At 41.0% G+C, this 17,855-nt stretch overlaps 1 long non-coding RNA gene across 2 annotated transcripts; it reads left to right on the forward strand.

Moving 5' to 3' along the window:
- Window positions 1–14,302: 14,302 nt before the first annotated feature.
- LOC143316823 (uncharacterized) lies at window positions 14,303–15,014 on the forward strand. 2 transcript variants are annotated; one of them, XR_013076624.1, is made up of 3 exons: window positions 14,303–14,357; window positions 14,829–14,887; window positions 14,959–15,014. It is a non-coding gene; the product is annotated as an uncharacterized LOC143316823 (long non-coding RNA). The 2 variants fall into 2 exon arrangements; XR_013076623.1 differs by lacking the exon at window positions 14,303–14,357 and adding an exon at window positions 14,581–14,736.
- The last annotated feature ends 2,841 nt before the right edge of the window (window positions 15,015–17,855 follow it).

Below are 17,855 nucleotides of genomic sequence, written 5' to 3' on the forward strand. Positions count from 1 at the left end.
TACACACTGCTCTCCTCTCCAGCCTTTCCACCACAGGGAACTGCCAGCATGGTGTTTTGAATTGTTGGGTTGGAGTAAGCTGTGTAAAAGAGTCGACATAAGATCGTTTGTTATAGGATAGAGTAATTCTGTGGTAGATCGCTGAGAGCATGTGTACATCAGGTTGAACATTTGTAAATATTGTAAATAGTTGTAAATAGTAGGGCAGCTAAGTAGGGGGGAGAAGCCTGTTTGTTTTGAAACCCCTTTTCTCCTGTTTTTTTATGTTAGAAGCTTAGGTTAGAAATTTGTCATTTATTTTCCTTTCTTTTATTAAGTAAGTTTAAGATGATTTTAGTTTGTTCTGCCTGTTCTTCCCCTGAAGTTAAATAAAACGGCACCATTTTTTGCACTTGGCTTACTTAGTTGCTGGCCTTCTTTGGAGTGGGAAGCCTGGGGGAGCACCTTTATCTGTTATGTCAAGGGTTCCCCTAGACCAGGGCATAGCACTCTGGTACCAGGTCATCAAATATCAACGATATGTTTGTGATCAAACACAGTGTTTGTGATACATTTAACCCTATTCCATGTCCTCCACCATCAAGCATAATGTTATGTTATGTTATGGCTATCTGTAAAAGAAAGACAAGTCAACAAGACTTTTTTTTTTCTTTTCCAGATAGCCATAATTAAAAGCATACATCTTATTTAACAAACTTTCTTTAGAGATGAAATGTTCAATGAAATACTCGAACAACAATTTGACCTCATATTGACCAACACGTTCCAAAATATCATGCATGATGTCAACAGCAGAATTTTCTGCAATATTGAAATATTGCACTGTATTAGGTATGTTCTTTCTCTTGATGCCAGATGAAAGGGTTAATTAGGGATCATCTGCCAAACTAGTATAATGTTGATGATTCAGAACTTGTGATCTTAAAGTCAAACATGGGTCGTTCTTATCAGAAAATTGACTGAGCTGAAGATTTATCAGTTAAGCACAATCTACAGAAACAGTTTGCATTAAATGACTCCAAGAACTCAAGAATGCTAAGCATACCTAAGTAATTACCAGTAACCTGTGCAAGAGTGCCATGTACAGAAACGTCTGCAAAAGGAACTGCAACCCCAGTACTCTCTAATATAAGGTCCCTTACTAAGGCTTGCAGTATCTCATCAATTCTGTATATGTTAGCATCTTGTGCATGAAACAAGAATGAATGTTCATTATCCTCCTCGGACCTGGTGTCCACATATGTGGACATCACATTTTGGGTTTTTCAAGTTCAAGTTCAAGTTTATTTGTCACATACTCAGTTATGCAAACTGTAATTGGTCTAGGGTAGGGGGTAGGGAAGGGGTGATGAAAGTTTTGATGAGCTTTTCAAAAACATTCATTCATCTTCTATACCCGCGCATCCCATTTCGGGGTTGCGGGGGGGCTGGAGCCTATCCCAGCTAGCAATGGGCGAGAGGCGGGGTATACCCTGAACCGGTCGCCAGCCGATCGCTACATACACAAACACACAGACAGACAACTCACACCTACGGACAATTTAGAGACCAATTAACCTAATGAGCATGTTTTTGGTCTGTGGGAGGAAGCCGGAGTGCCCGGAGAGAACCCACGCTTGCACGGGAAGAACATGCAAACTTCACACAGAAAAGGCCCCGCCCGACCCAGGGTTCGAACCAGCAACCTTCTTGCTGTGAGGCACGCGCACTACCTGCTGCGCCACCGTGCCGCCCACCTTTTCAAAAACATTTCATTATTATTGGTGTTAAGGCTATGAAGCGGTTTGGGGGGTTTTTTGGGGACAGGGACTATGGTGGAGCATTTAAAATAGGTGGAGATAATGCATTGGCAGAGGGAGAGGTTGAAGATTTCTGTAAACACAGGAGCTAGTTGGTCTACACAAGTTCTGAGGACTCGCCCCGTAATCCTGGGGTTCACCTGCTTAAGTGCATGCCTCACTTCATGTTCTGTCACCTGGAATGTCACTTCCTCGCCGCTGGATGAAATGTGGTGGATTTCTGCAGCCTGAGTGTTCTCAAAGCGCGCATAAAAGATGTTAAGTTCGTCCACGTGGGAAGTGTTTGCATTTGGGATGGGTGTGGATTTGGGTTTATAGTCCGTGATTGTGTGAAGACTTTGCCATAGCCCCCTAAAGTCCGATTGTTGTAATTGTAACTCCAGTTTCTTCCCATAACATTGTTTTGCCTCCTTAACTGCTCTGCGGACATAGTAGGAGGCAGCCTTGTGTTCCTCCTTGTTCCCCATTGCTAGTGCTGAGTTATATGCAGCGGTGCGGGCCCTCAGAGCGTCACCGATGTTTTTGTCCATCCGCGGTTTCTAATTGGGGAACGTTGTAGAGATGTTCACCCCTCCACATCCAGACTAAATAAATCAACCATAAGGGTGCTGGACCATAAGGTTTGAACCAAACCAAATTTAAGACAACCAAACTAAAAAAAACTATGAAATTATGCAAATTAGTTGATAGCGTTGATTAGCAACTTCTAGCGACTTTTAGGACAGCCAATAGCGTGATGGGCCAAGATGGCGGTGGTGTAGGATGCAAAAAGCAAAGTTTCTTCCTCAAACAATTTGAGGCTTTGTGAATAGACAGACAGAATATGTGGTAATTTTAAGATTTTAATGATATAAAAGTGAGTTTAACACATTAATATTTTGGTGCCAGGGCTAATGTTCCATGGAATAGAGAAAAAGTTTGGAAAAACCAAGACAGTAAAAGTTTGAACGCAAGCTAGCTTACACGCCAACGGACGTTAACGTAAGAGAAGGGAAGATGACCTCCAATGCTAAAGTGAGTGACTCTGAAAAGTCAGTAGAAATGAATACACCAGGTAAGGGAAGCATAGAAACTACTCCTGAATATACAATGGACACACTTTCGATCCAGTCCAGTAACACCTAAGCGAAACATGTTAACAAGCGGAAGAAATGCGACTCTAACAGTAACGGTGACAGTGCAAATATCAGAGCTGACATTTTGGCAGCTATTCAAGAGCTCTCAAATAAACATGACGAGACATTTCATAAGATCTCAGTGATTGAATTCACGACAGAAACAATTTCTCAACATATTAAAAAACTGTCCTCTACAGTTGAGCAACTTGTGATGGATACTAATCACCACAAAGACATTTTGAAACAGACAAAGTTAGAAACTGAACAACTGAAAAAAGAGAACCGGATTCTGAGGGCAGGGGTTGCTGAAAACAAGCGTTACAGTTACAGATGGACACTGAAACTACACGGAGTGAGAGAACGAAGACATAAGAGCAGTTGTGATTGACATCCTTGGAAAAGTTTCCCCGGGACTTCATGAATATCTACAGGAGGGTGTTGACATTGTACATTGCCTTGGTCCAAAGAGAAAGGACGGATCCCACCGGTCCCTAATCATCCTTTTCGTGCTGCGCCGTATCCGTGATGCTGTTTGGAAGAGTGCTTGCAAGTTGGGCTGCAAGGGCTGCAAGTTTCTGCGGGACATCAAGTGGTGTCTCACTGAGGCACTTTCCCCGAAGGATCGAGTGGCAGACAGGTTTAATACAAGGCAAGGAAGGAAGGTAAAAAGGCGTCCTTCCTAGGACCTTATGCTCTGATAGAGGGAAAAAATTTAACCATTTAAACATTGATTAAAACCTTTTCCTCAGACAAAATGAGGAGGATTTATACATTTTGGTAAGCTCCCTACACGCGGCACATCTCCAGGGAGGTTATAAAAGAACTATGCATAAATGTATTGACTATGAACTATTACCTCTCGGCGATGACTGATGAAGAATGCTGTTTCCAAACACTTCACTTCCCCAGGGAGGATATATCTGTATGCATAGACTCATTGACTAAGAACTACTAATCTTCGAGGTGACAGATGAAGATTGATATGTTTCCTGTCGATATTAAGAGATACCTGGTAATGTAGAAGAAAGTCATCGTTAAAACACCAGCAGTATTATTATTTGGGTTAATCCCACAACATTATACAATTTTATACTAATATTATTTGTTCCGTGGGGTAAGGGAGATAAATGGTCCTAATACAGTATGTGTTCTGTTTGAATAGTAATATTCTGGGTTTAACCCAACGTCTTTGATAGTTATTGATTAAATAAATTTAAACTAACCATATTTATGGTACCAACAATATATTTTTCTATAGTCAGAAATTTTTTTTGGCTGTCTATCACTTCCTCGTTTAAGGAATCTAAACACACTTCAAAGTTCTTGTTATTTATTTGTGAGAGCTATATCATTATTTTATCCTTTTATTCTTAATGGATTTTAAGTTTGATTCTCTAACAGTTATGTCACTGAATGTCAGAGGTATACGCTATTTGTTGACAAGAAAGGCCACTTTTCTATTCTGTAAAAATAGTTAGGATAACTTAATACTTTTACAAGAAACACATTCAAGTGAGTCATATGTCAAGTTCTGGAAAGGGCAGTGGGGAAATTAGATTTTCTGTAGTCATGGTACTTCTGCTCGAGTTTCAATTTTTTTGCATAAATTTAAAGGGGAAATCTTAGAGGTGGTGTCTTCACATGATGGTAGATGGATTTTCATAATTTTCAAAAAATGCTAATTCAAATTTTGTAGTATGTAATATTTATGGGTATAATTCTCACTCATCCAATAAGATACTTTTTAGTCCGATCACCTCATAAATGCGCCATTACACAAATATCCTAATTCTTATGTAATTTTAGGTGGTGACTTTAATGAGTTTCCTGATGATGCAATAGATAGATTCTCCTCAAAAATGTGTCAATCTTTTCTGAACAACAATATTGTTTGAAAACTTTGCTCAGATCTCTCCCTGACCGATACATGGTGTTTTTTTTAGCACAGATATACAGGATTTTACATGGTCTAATAGTAATCTTTCATTTAGATTTAGGATTGATATTTTTTTAGTTTCTTCCTCTGCACTTCAGTATGTGAATGATGTCTCACATTCTTTCGCTCCATTGTCAGATCACAGGAAAATCACTCTGAAATTAGGGGGCTCACAGAATATGACTAAATTAAGAGGATACTGGAAATTTAATAATATCTATAAGGACAATTGCTTTAATGATAGTATAAAAAATCTAGCCAGTGAAATTTTTAATGAAGTTGCAGACAATGAATATGCACAAAACTGGGAGTACTTCAAGTTTATGACAATAAGTATTGCTGTAAAGAGAGGTTAAGAGTTAAAAGCCCTCAAAAATAAAACAGAACTGAATTACTGAGCAGAATTGGTTTCCTCTTATCTAAGCCCAACTTATCTTCTGCAGAGGAGTTAGAAGTAAAAGAAATACAGGTAAAAATAGATCAGATTTATATTGAGTTAGCCAAGGGTGCATTTGTGAGATCTAGAGCCAAGTGGCTGGAAGAGGGGGAAACAAACTCCAGCTATTTTTTTTGCTTTGGAGAAAAGAAATGGCCAAAGAAAGTCACTAAGTATGCTTAATATTAATGGTAGTAAATGTAGGGATCAAAAATTAATATCTGATTCTGTTTTTTCCTTTTATAGCAACTTGTACAAATCAGAATTCAACAATCCTTCTTGTGAAATATTTATTTGTAAGATTAAAAAACACATCGTCACAGTTGATGAGGACTTGAAAAAAAACTTGTGACTCTAACCTGACCAAAGAGGAAATCAAAACTGCTCTTTTCTCAGTGAAAAGGGTAAATCCCCAGGTATAGATGGGCTTTCAGTTGAATTTTATATTCATTTTTGGGACATCATTCAGGAACCTTTATTTTGTATGTACTGTGAATGTGCTGATCGGTGAGATGTGATTACAACTATGGAACAAGGCATTATATGGCTAATCCCGAAACCAGATAAAGACAATTTATTGATAGAAAACTGGTAACCTATCACTCTTGTTACTATTGATTACAAGATTCTGGCATCAGTGCAACTAGATTAAAAATGGGTCTACCTCATATTGTTGCTGAAACACAGTCAGGTTTCATTAAAGATGGACATACAAGTAATAACATCAGACTTATTTTGGATTTGGCGCTCATTCTCTTTTTAGACTTTTACAAAGCTTTTGACACCATTGAACATAAGTTTCTTACGGAATGTCTTCAATTGTTTAGCTTTGGAAATCAATTTATAGATACTATTGAAATGTTTTATAAAGGAACTAATAGCTCAGTGATTATCAACCACAGCACGTCTAACAGATTTAAGACAAATCGTGGTGTTAGGCAGGGGTGCCCGATTTCACCTTTTCTATTTATTTTAGTTTTTGAATTGTTGTCATTAAATATAGTTCATGATACTGATTTTAAAGGCATTGGTGGATGATACAACCCTTTTTCTGAAAAAGAACAGCTGTTCAAAGCTATTGATCTAGTAAAACAGTTTTCATTAGCATCAGGCCTGAAACTCAATGTATTTAAATGTGAATTACTGCCCATACACAATTGTGATGACACTTTCATAGATAATATCCCAGTAAAACCACCATGGTCAAGTATTTGGGCATTCACATAACAAAAAATTTAATAGCAAGACAACAACTGAACTTTCTGGAAGAATTAAAAAAATAGAGATATCTTTAACCTTTGGCCTCAGAGAGACTTAACATTATAGGGCAGGGTCCTTTTGTCAAAGGCTGAAGGTGTCTGTCATTTTGTTTATGCAGCTCTTTCTCTCTTTGTGAATGATGCCACTGCTAATGAAATTAACAAGCTATTTCGAGAATTCATCTGGAAAAATAAAACAAACTTGAAAATGCAGTTCTGTCTAACAGCAGAGCGGAAGGTGGTCTTGAAGTGCTTAATTTCATTGAAATTATAAATATTTTTAAAATTAACTGGTTAAAAATTCATTGTGGTTCTTCATCCCCAAGCATATTTTTGAAAGAATTGGTAGACTTGCTTTCGTTTTAACCTGCAACTACGTATCCAACAAGCTTTTGGTCACTCTGTCCAAATTTCATCAGCAAGCACTTCTTTCCTGGGAATAGTGCTTCATTCACAATTTTTCTCCTCACAAAACTTTGTTATTGAGTAACCAGTCTATAAGTATTAGGAATAAGTCTCTTTTTTATTCCAAATGGTTTGAGAGAAGCAGAAATAATATCTTGTCTGTTTTGGATGAACATGGTCTTGCCCTCTCCTATGAGAGTTTTATATCTCATCATAATTTCCCAATCAAATCAAACTTTATTTATATAGCACTTTTCATACACAATAAAATGCAACACAAAGTGCTTTACAGCAGTTAAAAACATTCTAAAGGAAAACATAAAAACAGAGAAAACCCATCCCTCCCACCCTCCATATGTACTTATGCACATCCACGACCACACACACACACACACACACACAGTACCTTTCAAAGAATACAACTCAGTGATAAAAGCAATCCCCTCTGGCTCACTTAGTTTGATAAAAAGTCACTTATCCTCCTGTGAAGGAATTAGACCAGAGGGCACATCTGTTTTCTGTTTTGTAAGAAATGTAACAATACATTTTTCAAGATAAAAAAAGGTTTTCTCCAATTTTATTGGCACTCTCATTTAGAGGACATAGACGGAAAAAATACGGCTTTTACCTCACAAATACTGTATTCATAACAAAGTAAAAGAAACTCATTTCAAAATTCTTCCCAAAATATATCCTGTTAACTCTTTCATTTCAAAATTCATGGATGTGGACAGCTCTTATGTTTTTTGTGGGCATGCTGATGAAACTTTAAACCGTCTGTTTTTTGAATGTAATGTCACAATTGTCACGTATGAGCAGGGAGAGTCTGGACCCAGATGCAGAGTCGTAACGAAAGGAGTCTATTGTAGAACACAAAATCACCTTTACAGGGAACAAGTCCGACAAAGAAAAGGAAAACTCAAAAACACCACTGCGGGAAAAGTAGCAACTCAAAAAAAAAACACAAAAACACCACAAGGGCGAAAAACTCACTCAGGAGGTAAAATAACTAAGGGTGTCTAGGAGCAAACTCACTAGAGAGCTGTACAGCAAAACTATGATCGCTGGAGGCACAAGAGAGAGAGACAAGTGATAGCAACAGGCGCAGAGCTCGTATGGCAAGAGCATAGAGAATAGTCTGGCACAGGAGTCAAACTGGAGCTGGCTTAAGAAGCCGGATGATGAGCCCATGAGGCGCAGGTGTGTCTGATAAACTCGCACCTGGGGAGATCAGACCCGTCTCTCTCTCTCGAGCTCCGCCTGCTGACAGAGAGGGAGGAAAGAACACCGTTAGCCCTGGGAGAATAGAGACACCGGAGCTGAATCATGACAACAATGCAATTTTGGTCAGACTTATGTTCTCATATCTTCACTCATGTTAACATATCATACCATTTCTCCCTGAAAGATGTTATATGCTATTATGAAAATAAGAACAACAAAAGTCTTCAGTATTTAGTTATTTTTTTCATTCTATTAGGAAAATATGTTATTCATAAACAAAAATTTTCAGCCTCCAAACCAAACTTTACTCATTTTTTGGTTGAATTTAACTTTGACTGTCTTCTACCAATTGTCTCACTTGCTAGTAGCCTCTCACAAGTGAAGCATAATATGTAAGTGATGTCCACATATCCTTCAAGCTAGGGTTGAGCGGATAAAGCATTTTTGACGAGTACGAGTATGATACGAGTAAAACTTGTTAATATCCGTGCTTGTGCTGAAGGAAAATTCTCATTGGGTAACTGACTGTCTTCACGCTCTGTGATTGGCCAGTCACACACAGCGCCCACCCCTCCCTACACAGTCACGTTGCTCTCTTCAGTACTCCTTACGTTGTATTTTTAAAGTTACTTGGTGAACTTGTTTCGTAACATACGCGGTGCATTTGACAAGACAGAGCTGAAAACGGCTCGTGTTGCGTCAGTCGCTGCCTCCACTCCGGTCGGGTTTTTTTTTTTTTTCTTCTGCTTGCTCTTAGTTTGGCTGGTGATATTGTGATCAAAAACATTGAATCTCAATTCTGAGGCTGTTCTGTAAATATTCATTCATACACTTAAGAATATTCAGGTTCTGAGTTCATAAAAAAACTTGTTCTGTAAATAGTTCTCTTGTGATCAAAAATATTGATTTGAATCTCAATTTTGAGGCTGTTCTGTAAATAATTTTCAAATAAACAATAAATATAGCAACTTCTGATCAATCCATATCAATTTCAGACTTAAAATAATGTACAGATTTAAGCCCCACCCATTTCCGGTTAAACCACGCCCACTCCGAGTACAGATACGGATACAGATAATTTAGATGGTTGAACAGATACAGATACAGATAGTGGTGTACTCGCTCATCCCTACTTCAAGCAATACACAAAATAAACACAAATGCTGAAAATATAAGGCTTTTTGTGTTTTCACTGATGTCATACAGGGATGTTCACAGCATTTCACTTTCAACCAGGTATTTGATTCTGACCACCTAACTTTAGTCACTTAATGTAGGAACCAGTTAACCTGATCTGTGTTGCTCTGATATTTCAAAGCAAGTGGCTGACTAGTCGTGATTTTGAGTTCCACTGTGTATACCCTTATGTAAATGTAAGGGGTAAGTGGACAGTGGTAACAGTGGTGGAACGGCCCAGGGTACCGAAACATTTGGTCATTTTGAAATCCCAATATTGACAGGTATGTTTGATGCAGATAGTTGCTAGTTGTTATGGTTATGGTTAGGTAAGTCTCCAGAAAAATGAGTATAAGTCTATGTAATGTCCTATGTAATGAAATGGGCTTTGTGTCTGGTATGATCGCATCGCAAAATGGTATTTTAATATTTTAAACAGTCACCAAACTTATGAACATCTACTAAGCTAAAATAATACAGTACAGATGTCTAAATTTTATTTTTTATTTTAAAATTGTATGTAAAAAAATTTAGTTCATTTCCAACACTGAACACAGGCGTTGATAAAGCTAACCCTGGTTAGTGTTAGGGAATCAATTTCAACCATGAAGAGGGTCAGCAGAAGTAACTTTATTATATTGTCAAAATACCAATGCCTCAAAAAGAGTTACTTTGTACTCTGTGGTACTCTGTGGTATTTGTATTCTGTGGTGAGGACCCAAAGTCCATTTAACTTTTTCTTTTCTAACTTCTCTAACTGTAAAATTAAATATCCCCCCACATATTTTCAGACACAAAATCTGTTTTGAATAATAAGAATTTGCATCAGATATTGGTTTCCACAAAAAAGTTAAATTAATTCAAGAATTATTAAAAAAAAATACTTAAAATGTACTTAAAATGATATCTACTCCATTTCATTCCAGAGTCTATGGATATGCAAATAAGTTGGATAGCAAGGTGTTTCCAACTTCACCAAAAAGTGTCACAGTATATTCAGTTCTTGTACCCGCTGCCATTGTCTTCTCATCTGCTCACCTGACCACACCTGTTCTGTTCCACAGTAAATATCTTAGCCTCTTGTCCCTGACGAGGAGTCTTGCCTAACGCAGTGGTGCTGCTCGGGTCTCTTGGGGCTCCAAGCAAGAAATCCCTGGGGCCCCACCCACCTGTGCACGCTGCAAAAATTTGGTTTTTGCACACATTAATGTACAATTTCTGGGACATTTGAGATGAATACTGAAAAAATAGATTAGTGGTTCTCAAAGTGAGGTCCAGGGACCAAGAGAGAAAGCTCAGGCCTATCAATAATCATTGTTGTAAATAAGTGGCTGGGGCTCCAAGCAACTGCCTGGCTTCCCTGTCCGTAAGCCCCACCCCTGGCCTTATGCTTCCTGGATTTTGGTTTGCCTGAGATTGTTTGGTGTTTGCTGCACCAAAAGAGACTCAAAAACTTGATATTAGCACTTCCTAAATCTTTGCCTGCCTGTGACTGCTTGTTTGATTCACCTTGCATTACTAGAGACTCTATTGTTGCTGCTTATCTGGACCTGCCAAGTCTCAGATTAATGAGCAATTATGAGCAATATCCGTGCTGTGGTGGTTCTGCACTTGGGTCCAAAACCCCCTCCTCGTCACAAAAATTGACAAGTCCCAACTTGTGATGTCACAAATTATACTTTAAAGTGTACATCTCAAAATCATGCCATTTCTGGTGCCGTTGCAAGTGGCAGCCCTTCCAGCAGCTCTGTGTGTGATGTGTGCTGTTTTGTACTTTTTTGTACTTTTTGAGCTTTCAGTGCTCTTTTTTGTCACTAATTAACCTCTATCCTATGGATATGGATTTTAACAAGCCTAAACTTGTTCATTCAAGTAACCAACTACTCACTCTGCAAACAAAGTTCCGTGCCAGTGTGGTTCCCCAGTGACCTGACCAGGTGAGGAGGCCGTATCGAGGCTGCAGAGACGGTGCTAACCTATAGGCTAAGCGGCTGGCGAGGAAGTGGAGATACAAGCCTTCGGTACTTTCGAATATCATGGGAAATGTGAACTCACTACTGAACAAAATCAATGATCTGGCTGTGCTGGTGAAAAATGTCAGTTTGCTGTGCTTTTCTGAAATGTGGTTCACGACAAACATCCTGGATGCTAACGTGGAGCTACCCGGCTTCAGCACAGTCAGGGCAGACAGAGACACAAAAGCCTGCGGGAAGCAAAAAGGAGGAGGACTCACTATATACATCAACACAAGGTGGTGTAATCCTGGGCATGTAAGCACCAAAATCTCCATCTGCTGCAGGGACATCGAACTTATGGTTGTAAGTTTGTGTCCTCATTTATTATTTGCCCAGAGAGTTTGGACACGCCATTGTCATTATTGTTTACATCCCTCCACGGGCCGCTGCAGAGGTAGCATGTGACATCATCCACTCCACTGTTGCCAATCTACAAACACAGCATCCTGAGGCCATTGTGTTGATCTCTGGGGACTTTAATCATGTGACTCTGGACACAACACTACCTGCTTTCTTCCAGTATGTGGACTGTAACACCAGGGGAAATAGGACTATTGACCTACTGTATGCAAAACGTAAAGGACGCATACAGCGCCACCCTGCTGCCTGCACTGGGGAAAGCAGACCACAACCTGATTCTGCTTCAGCCTCACTACAAACCAAGAGTGAGGAGGCTACCCACAACCACACGCTCATTCAGGAAGTGGTCTCCTGAGGCAGAGCAGGCTCTAAGAGATTGCTTTGCAACTACGGACTGGGATGTATTGCAGGGGTCACATGGTGAGGACATTGAAGGGGCTGTGAAATGCACGACTGACTACATCAACTTCTGTATGGACATTGTTGTTTCCTTAAGGACTGTATGCTGCTATGCTAACAACAAGCCCTGGATCACGAGTGATATCAAGGGCCTTCTAAACCAGAAGAAGAGGGTTTTCAAGGACGGTGATCAGCAGGAGCTTAAGCGTGTACAGAGGGAACTCAGGGTCCAGCTCAGGGAGGTGAAGGAGCAGTGCAGAAGGAAGCTTGAGCAGAAGTTGCAGAATAACAGCACGAGGGAGGTGTGGGATGGGGATGGGGATCATCACTGGCTGCAGCTCAAAGCGGTGTGCCACCATTGAAGGAGATGTGGGGAGAGGAAACCAGCTGAACAACTTCTTCAACAGGTTTGACCACCCCAACTCATTCGCACCTCAGAGTACTGCACCCCCTCCCCACCCTCTGCTCTCCCTCTTGACACCAGCACAGAGGAAACCATCCCGCTACCCAAAATCACAGCAGCCCAGGTGTGCGGAGAGCTGAGGAGGCTTCACCCCAGCAAGGCAGCGGGTCCAAATGGAGTATCCCCTTGACTGCTGAAGGCCTGCGCGTTGGAACTCGGAGACCGTCTACAGCACATCTTCAACCTGAGCCTGGAGCAGGGGAGGGTCCCTCAGCTGTGGAAAACATCCTGCATCATCCCAGTCCCAAAGAGACCAAAACCTGAGGAGCTCAATGACTTCAGGCCAGTCGCCTAGACATCACACGTGATGAAGACCATGGAGCGGCTGCTGCTACACCACCTGAAGCCACAGGTGCGCCACACCCTCGACCCTCTGCAGTTTGCTTATCAGAAGAAGGTGGGAGTGGAGGGCACTATTGTCTACTGGCTACACCGATCCCTTTCTCACCTGGACAGGGGCGGCAGTGCAGTGAGGATTACATTTTTGGACTTCTCCAGTGCCTTCAACACCATCCAGCCTCTGCTATTCAGAGATAAACTGACAGAGATGGGAGTAGGCTCACACCTGGTGGTCTGGATTACAGACTATCTGACAGGCAGACCTCAGTATGTGAGACTGGGGGACTGCAGGTCTTACACTGTGGTTTGCTGCACAGGAGCACCGCAGGGGACCGTGCTCTCTCCAGTCCTGTTCACCCTGTACACATTGGACTTCCAACACAACTCAGAGTCCTGCCACGTGCAAAAGTTCGCAGATGAGACTGCTATCATGGGCTGTATCAGGAGTGGACAGGAGGATGAGTACAGGACACTAATCCAGGGCTTTGTCACATGGTGCGACTCCAACCACCTGCGCCTCAACACCACCAAGACCAGGGACATGGTCGTGGACTTCAGGAGGCCCAGGCCTCATCCGGGGCCTGTGACCATCAAAGGGGACTGTGTGGAGTTTGTACAGCCATACAAATACCTGGGAGCACAGCTGGATGATAAAATGGACTGGACTGCCAACACAGATGCTGTGTGCAGGAGAGGACAGAGCCGACTGTACTTCCTCAGAAGGCTGGCATCCTTCAACATCTGCAAAAAGATGCTGCAGATGTTCTACCAGACTGTGGTGGCAAGTAGCCTCTTCTACGCAGCAGTGTGCTGGGGAGGCAGCATCAGGAAGAGGAATGCTACACGTCTGGACAAACTTGTGAGGAAGGTGGGCTCTGTTGTGGGCACAAAGCTGGACAGCCTGACATTTGTGGCAGAGTGACAGGCGCTGAGCAGGCTCCTGTCAATTGTGGACAATCCACTGCATCCACTGCACAGCGTCATCTCCAGGCAGAGGAGCAACTTAGTTAGTTCAATCAACTCAGAGTAGGTTAACTCAGAGTTAAGCGCGTGCACCACAACTATAAAAAGCTAACATCAATGGAGCCCCAATTCGACGAGTCACCATGGCGATGGGGAAGAGGAGGGCTGTGTTTTTTACCCCACTAGAACTGGAAATCTTAAGGTGCTCATACGGCGAATTTGAACGTGTTTTTAGAAAAAAGTGCAACACTGCTGCAGCTGCAAAAGAGAGGGAGGCGGCGTGGGTGAACATTGCTGCTCGAGTCAATGCGTAAGTTTAAATGTAGTCCTTTGCAATCACAATATTACAGGGGAAAACTGCTTGAATGGTAGTTCATTAATTTATTTCATGTAGATGCAATCCCGCGGGGGAGAAGCGCACTTGGCAGCAGCTTAAGATGAAACATAAAAACATTGTTCAAATAGGTAAGACCTCAGCATAATTTAATGGGGGTACCTCATTTTGATCATGTTTTACATTGTAAAGTAAATATTAAGTGGCTGTTTGACTGTGCAGTTGTTTTATCACCAACATAATGCTGTTTTCACACACATAAATGTCTTCTCATCTATATCATATTCTGTTAAATAATTAAGCCTATTTAAACTAACACAGACTTCTGCTCAGCCGACAGAAAGAAGGCAGATGCCCGTAAAACGGGTGGTGGCCCAGCACCGCCACCTCTAACAGAGGCAGAGGAGCTGGCCCTAAGCCAGAATGTAGGAAGGCCAGTGGCTGAGGGAATCCCTGGAGGGAGCTCACCTTCAGAGCTCACCCCCCAAGACACAAGTGCCTTTATAAAATGTAATATGCCTAGGCCTATATATCTCTTTTAAGCCTATTCATAAAAATATTTATTTCCCTTTCATGTCTTTTTTTTCCTTTTGTCCCAACAGATTCTGATGGTGCTATCTGCCTGGTGGAGCCCCCTCACGCCACAACAGACCTTGTAACTGTAAGTAGGCAATACTCCAAAAATTTTGCCAAATGGTAGTTTAAGTATACTGAAACATATCACTCATCTAGGATTAAGAGCACGAGGAAACTGTGTCTGCTGCCTTTACAGAGGGGGATCCAGAAAGGCCAACAGAGGTAACATCTTGATATGTTACTGATAGTTCTCTTCCTATTTACATTTCTTAACATTCTGGTGGAATATAGAGTGTGACATTTTGCCTACACTGAAGTATGAAGTCATTCTCATCCTTTTTAACAGGGCATGGCTAGGCAGCAGCAGGAGAGTCCCTCAACTTCCACTGCACAGATTGACACAGTGAGATGGATGTTCAGTAAACAGGTTCATTCTGTGGAATTCATGTGTAACTGTATAATTTAATGCCCTCCTTATGTATTCCCAGTTACCAGTAAAAGAGATTTATAAAAATCATCTGCTGAAAAAAATCCAAAAAACCAACAAAGAAATGCAATACTTGGACCGCCAGAGTAGGAGGGCAGATCTAGAAACTGAAATACTGGAGCACAAATTAGAGGTGGGTGCATGGTCACAGGTGAATTATGTTAATTATGTTAACTATTGGAACATTAACTAAACCAGCTCTTGTATTTGTAGGAAATAAAGAAGACCAAATTAAGTGTGTATTGTGTCTTTATTTGACTGCTGTGGTGGTGGTGGTGATGATGGTGACTCAATCTCTGAAGTGATTATGGCATATGGAGTCTCTGACTGCTCTGCCTTCCTGCATAGCTGGCAGGTGGATGGGGTCATCATCAGGGTCTTCCATTTATAGGGGTCACTCTGAGGTGACGTAGGCACTGGAAACAGGCTTTCAGTAGGCCCATGGTCATCTCCACCCGGGCTCTCGTCCTGCAGTGAGCCCGGTTGAAGTTCTGTTGAGGGCCTGGTTCAGGGTCAGGGTAAGGGGTCAGCAGCCTAGGTTGGCATGGGTAACCTCTGTCACCCAGCAGAAGGCCATCAAACTCTCCTGTAATGTGTAGTGGACACATCAGAGAAGGAGGGAGACAAGTGAATTATATTGTGCAAATCTTTAGGCTGCTTACCACGTTGCAGTCTGTTGTTAAGGTTAGACTCGCGATAAATCCTTGAGTCACGAACAGACCCAGGCCACTTAGCCTCCACACTGGAAATTAGATTTGCAGCATCACATATGATCTTGACAGTGCAGAGAATGACAGATGTTGAACTATGATGCAGTATTTAACATTTTGAAACAGTAGTCAATCTACATGTACCTGCACATTTATGCTGTAAATGGACTTCCTATTCACATAATCTGCTCCATTATGTGAGGGAGCCATGATGGGAATGTGTGTGCCATCTATGCAGCCAATCACACTGGGAAATCCTAAAAGAAATTAAAATTACTAATCCCGGTCTGAGGCTGCAGCACAATGTCATTAACGGAATACAATTTAAAATTGATTTGGATCTCTACATCATTCACCTGCAATCCTGTGGAACTCCTCCGTGATGACTCTGACAGGTTTATGTCTAGGGAAAACCACAAAGATGGGTAATAGCTGTTTCAGGGAGAGGCACACTTTTCTGACCACCCTGCATACAGTTGCCTTACTCAAGTGCTCTGCATCTCCGACATTATACAAAAAACTCCCATTTGCAAAGAAATGCAGCGCAATTCACACAATATCTGCTGGGATGTGAGAGCATGACTACAGCTGGTAATGTTGCAAATGTAAGGATGGATTAAGTTATGTATGTAGATGATGGACTGTGACGTGAAACGGTACCATTCAAAAAGATAATTGTCTGGAAATGCCAGAACATCTATGCGCGGTCTGATAACCATCTCCCGATGAATATTTAATTCCCTGCGCAGTAATGCTGCACCTTCATCCACGGGATTGTTGTCAAAAGGACATGCCATGTTAGTGGAAAAAAAAAGTGCCTACTGACTGATTTTTTGTAAATAACAGACGGCAGAACTATGTTATCCCAAAACTCGCCTGCTGACTGAATGAATGAGGAAATCAAATACTGTGTGTGGCTGACAGAGGGCGGAGACAGAGAGAAACTCGAGATTCATTGAGAAAAACCTGGTCCCGACCAGGTTAGGTTCATAGAGTCTGTTACTATGGTAACTGACCAAGAGCTTAAGTTACCTCTCTCTGCGAAACAGGCTAGAGTTACCCCTCTTTCTCTGGTTTGAGTTACCTCCCTTTGTGAAACGGAAAACTCCAAGTTTCTTCATTTCAGGCTTAACAAACTCAGAGTTTTCACTAAACCTGCTTTGTGAAACGGGCCCCCTCGACACTTTTACCTTTAATTCTGTTTGCACTAGACATTTCTACTTTTAATTCTATTTGCACTGGATATTTGGACATTTTTCCTTTTAACTTTTAATTCTTTGCTTGTTGTGCTTTCAGATTACTTATTGGAATATTGTGGAATTTCCCATGGGGATGAATAAAGTATGTATGTATGTATGTATGTATGTATGTATCTATCTATCTATCTATCTATCTATCAGATTTAGGATGAGCAAAGGATGAGAAATGTTCCTCCTTTAACACATTAAATTGAAGACACCCTTCCAGTGTCAGACTTTCCACATACATCATTCTGCACTGTGAAGACCAAACATCCAAGGGTTACAATAAGCAAAAAACATTTTTTGAGGGGGACTTCAACTGGAACTGTTAATTGAAATTTTGTGTTTGCATGCATATAATCCTATTATTTCACAGTGCAAGCTAGATATTATATCTCTTAATTGCCTATACATCAACTAATGAAAATATAGATTGTACTGAAGGATTTTATCGACATTTTATACAATTTGACTTTCATTCAATGTATGTAAAGCACGGCCGGATATACAGTACATCAAGTTGTTTAAAATTAGGGAGTGATGACTTTTGGCTTTTTGGACACAAGAGGTCTGTGTTTACCTTCAACTTCAGTAATTACAGAGACTGTGGTTTTG

This window comes from Chaetodon auriga, chromosome 24 (genome assembly GCF_051107435.1).
Source record: "Chaetodon auriga isolate fChaAug3 chromosome 24, fChaAug3.hap1, whole genome shotgun sequence".
NCBI lineage: Eukaryota > Metazoa > Chordata > Actinopteri > Chaetodontiformes > Chaetodontidae > Chaetodon > Chaetodon auriga.